Genomic DNA, 5,000 nt, shown 5'->3' with positions numbered 1-5,000 from the left:
CCTGGTTTGGTCGGTGTGTCGTCTCGTACACGACGACCTACTTACCCGTTAGTTTTCCAAGTTGTATTATGTGTTGACTTAGTTGACGTGTCATGTGCTTGGATGATTAGCGTACGGGTCATGTATGGTGCGCTTGCTTCAGTTGAAGGGATGTACTAGTACAGTTGTATTAATCGTTTATTTCACGATCTGGTCTTTGGCTGGATCGTGAAAAACGCTAAGTCCCAAATCCTGAACTCGAGAAGAAAGCGCCAATGACAACGTTTTGACTGGAGCTCCCTAGCATTCGGCTTTTTCACTTTGAAGGGATGCACTGTTGTATGAATTGTTTATTCACGAACTGGTCGTTTGATTGGATCGTGAAAAACGCTCAGTCCCAAATCCTGAACTCGACAGGAAAGCGCTGATTGCAAACATTTTGACTGGAAGTCCCTTGAAAATGGCGTTTTCGTTATTGGCATTATGTTGCACGTTTATTGTGGCTAGAACATTAATTATTCACAAATGGCACCAAAGCTTGGCAAAAGTCGCGAAACACTCCTATCTCGACGCACCAGCAATCGCAACTTGATGCAAAATAAATTGCACGAGCTAATGATACTTGTACCATGCACAGTACACCGTACCAAAATATACCCCTGAAAGTGTGCAATTTGGTGCTACCCTAGAATATGTATGGAGAAGCCTAGCTACGTGTGTCGCACGTTCCAAGTTGCATGGACGTCGAACAGAGGCATGCAAAAGCACCTATCTAGGGAATTACTCTACGTTCTAGTAGCAAGTGCGATTTTCCGGTCCAGCACGGCAGTACGCCTGCACGCATACACCCATGTACCAAAATGTACCAACCTAGGCGTTGCTCAGTAGCTTTTGGCGGCACATAGAAAAGTATTCGAGTTCAGATTTTGGACTTAGCGTATTTTTAAAACTAATAACGAAAATTAAATTTTAAATCGGTAAACGGCTAGAGTTGCTCAGTAGCTTTTGCGCAACGTGGCAAAAGTATTCGAGTTCAGATTTCTAGACGTAGCGTATTTTTCAATCATAATAAACCGAATCAAACATAACAATGATGAAACTTACACCATGTCCCAAGGTTGTGCACAAACGTAACGATAAAGTGCTGGCGAAGTTAGAGGTGCACCAAAATTGTGTACCGATCAGGAAAGTACTCTACGTTCCTATGATTTGGGTGAAAAGTGTTATTTAACTGCTGGTTAGAATAGACAGTTGCTTATCATACACATCGCAAACGAACACCCCTTAGTGAGCATTAGCAAAAGTCAATTGCACAAAGCAAATGCAATACAAACTGATCAAGTACATTAAAGAACGCTACGTAGCAGGACTTCTTCCAAGAATGGTGTCCGCAACGGAGGGCAAGCGTCCTTCCCAGGTTTTCCTAGTAAACCTTGTATGGTAACATACCCAAGCGTGTCTGTAAGCACGCAACGAAAGTCACGAACGGGCACATACCTAGAATGTACTTACGTACTTGGACTTTTGTCCAAGAATGGTGTCCGCGACGGTCGGGCACTGCGACGCAATAACCAAATCCTAGGATTGTAACTTTAGTGTGCACAAACATAAACATTAACGCGTTCGCTCGGGCTGCGCCGTCCGTGTTGAACACAAATGTGGGTGATTATATGCGTGGAGGACAAAACATACGAGGAGGAGACAGTTTTCGCACGATGTGCACAGAGCTCATTTCGTCGTCCCGGGCGAATGGAAACACAAACATCGCGAGTATCGTTCTAGGTTTCGTCTATAAAAGGGCAGGCCAAAGGTGACCGGTTGAGATAAGCATTTTAAGCATACAAACACTTTATTGAACTTTGATACAAAACAAGGTACGTACATGTAGGTTGTACCAACATGGACATCTATGAACGCGTACGCTCGGGCTGCGCCTCCGTCTTGTACTTTCCCGATCGGTACACAGTTTTGGTGCACTGCTATTCCGACCGGCAACTTGTACCAACATATACATCCATGAACGCGTACGTAGTGTACTTTCCCGATCGGTACACACCGTTGGTGCACGGCATAAGAAAAGAGCTAAATGGTCAAACTCAACCATTTCAACAATAGATAGTCGATAGTAGCTGTGCCGATGAAGTAGGCACGATGCAAGTTAATGTTGTTTAATGAATAACATGTCCGCCATACATTTCAGCACAAAATTGCTCGGTCAGACCTACAAAGTGCTATATCTCGAATACGAGGCGTCGGACTGGGGGTTGTAGAACAATTTTAAGTTCGTCTAATGATTCTACATCCGATTCTGGATAGCGGTTTTTGACCACTTTTCAATATTTTGTGACACCCCGAACCTAGGGCAGCTCCTAGCTTTTTCAAAATGTGCACCGATCGGCCGGAGAGCTCGTGTGGCTCAAACATGTTTTTCGCCAAACACCTCAAACGTGTCGAGAACGCACCCTAGCTCTTGTTTTCAAAAGTTATGGCCATTTAAAGTGAGGTGGTTTTTGCTTCAAAATAGCTATTTTACCCGTCCCTATGGCCATGCTTTAAATTTTCACGAAAATGCCAGGTCAGACCTAGGCGGCCATATCTTGAATACTAAACGTCGCAGACATTGGTCGTAGAACAATTTTAAGTTCGTCTAATGATTCTACATCCGATTCTGGATAGCGGTTTTTGACCACTTTTCAATATTTTGTGACACCCCGAACCTAGGGCAGCTCCCTAGCTTTTTCAAAATGTGCACCGAACGGCCGGAGAGCTCGTGTGGCTCAAACATGTTTTCGCTAAACACCTCAAACGTGTCGAGAACGCACCCTAGCTCTTGTTTTTCAAAAGTTATGGCCATTTAAAGTGAGGTGGTTTTTGCTCAAAATAGCTATTTTACCCGTCCCTATGGCCATGCTTTAAATTTTCACGAAAATGCCAGGTCAGACCTAGGCGGCCATATCTTGAATACTAAACGTCGCAGACATTGGTCGTAGAACAATTTTAAGTTCGTCTAATGATTCTACATCCGATTCTGGATAGCGGTTTTTGACCACTTTTCAATATTTTGTGACACCCCGAACCTAGGGCAGCTCCTAGCTTTTTCAAAATGTGCACCGAGCGGCCGGAGAGCTCGTGTGGCTCAAACATGTTTTCGCCAAACCCCCAAACGTGTAAGGAACGCACCCTAGATGATAAAAGTGCAATCAGAATGTCAATCGACAACTTTGTTGGGGTACCATTTTACCTACGGCCAGTAGCTTAGGCGCGCCAACAGCGCTCTTCGGGTTCCCATTTTTGCCCTCCTGGGATTATGATCATTTGCTCATTGCCTACTATAGGAGGGTACCTTGCTACGAGGTCAAACATGAAGATTGCACCAAATCGTGTTTTTACCTCATTTAGTCGTAGGAGCATGGTTTGCAGTGGCAGGGTCATTAAGCCCCGTTTGGGTCATACGTCCTCCGCGATAAAAATCGTCGCATGCCCATAGTCCGAACCAATGAAGCAAAGTGGTGTCTGGTGGCTCTGCCGATGATTTTAACCTATGATTTTGAGCTTCCACCCCATAAAACGTTCCTGAGCAGTACATCACGGGTCTACGGACCCAAAGACTTCGTCGTGATGGTTTCTAGTAAAAAGTTGTAACAGCTAAGGGTTTTGAATACGCGTATATTAACCATTGCTTGAAACTAAGCTTCGTTGTCTTTAAACTCTGCAAGACCAATCGAACTTCTTAGGAAACCCGAAGGATTCACGCTAAGCTCGATGAGCTATTATGGGTAGTGGTGCATGATCTGGTGTTCCTTGGATCTAACCAATGAATAAATTTATGAGGGTATATATGGTGCAGGCACAAAGCGTGATGAAACCGGGTCTCCCTACCAAATGTGGCATATTTTTCCTGAGAGCGAAGCTCAGACCCACGTAGGGGAGAGCGAAGTGGAACTTAAATGTTCTATGCAGCAAATGTTCGCCATGCGGATAAACAAGTTGAATAGTTCAATGTAGTGTAATGCAAACACGAATCGCAATAACGATACGGGACCCAGAAGCAATTCTGCGGATCCTCGGGGAGTGGTGAGTTGATATAAATTAGAGGTGAAAGTCCGTTGTTCAAGCCCGGCTCGGCAGCCGATACGAGGTTCCTGTTGGCTTTGTACATCGCGCAGAGGCGCCGTTCGGTTCTAGCAATGATTCCCGCCACCATGTTCCATGCGTGCAGAGATCCGTTAGAGCTCGTTCAATGTGTCCCGCCGTGATTACGAAAAGTCCAACAGTTGACCGTTGGGGTGCGTCAAGTAAACGCGCAGAGATGCCGTTCGGTTTAGAGCAATGTCTCCCGTATCACGTTGGAGTTCTTCCACTAGTGCAGAGATCGCTGAACCGTTCAATGTGTCCCGTCGTGGTGTGCTTGTACCGAACACTTAGGATACACCATGCTTTGTTGGTTTGGGATAGAGTGGTCGCGCAACTGCCTCCACGCCGCAAAGTGCCAGTTCGGATTGAAGGTCAACTTTAGCCGTTCAATGCATCAGTCGGTGGGTGTTCAGATGGCATCACAACTTCCCTAGGTGCTTAAGTTGGTTGGGTTGTAAACATGTGCACATGCGCAGAGTATCGTGCGTACTAGCAAAGTCTCCCGTCACGGTGGTTATGAATGAGTTCCATTCAGTGCAGAGATCGTTAGTGCGTGCAATGTGTACCAGTCGATGTGTCGTACCGGAATACAACCCCGCTTAGAGGCCCGTCGCTCGAAGAGGACAAGCAAGAGTGCGCAGAGTGCCGTACTGGCCTAGCAATGTCTCCAGACAGACGTAGAACACCCGACGCAGTGCAGAGAGTAGATCCGCTAGCCATGTGCAATGCATCCGACGTTGTCTGCTTGTGCAGTCTATCGAGTGGCGCCAACGACGCTCCGGCGTCACAGAACAAATCTCGGTGGTCACGGGGACTTGCGCCTCGCGTGATCAAGAGTGTAGTTCGTGTTCAAGCAATTGACTCGAATTTGGCTGATCCTACCAGTG

Source organism: Anopheles arabiensis, assembly GCF_016920715.1.
Source record: "Anopheles arabiensis isolate DONGOLA chromosome X unlocalized genomic scaffold, AaraD3 X_pericentromeric_contig0008, whole genome shotgun sequence".
NCBI lineage: Eukaryota > Metazoa > Arthropoda > Insecta > Diptera > Culicidae > Anopheles > Anopheles arabiensis.
Note: the sequence above shows the minus strand (reverse complement) of the source record.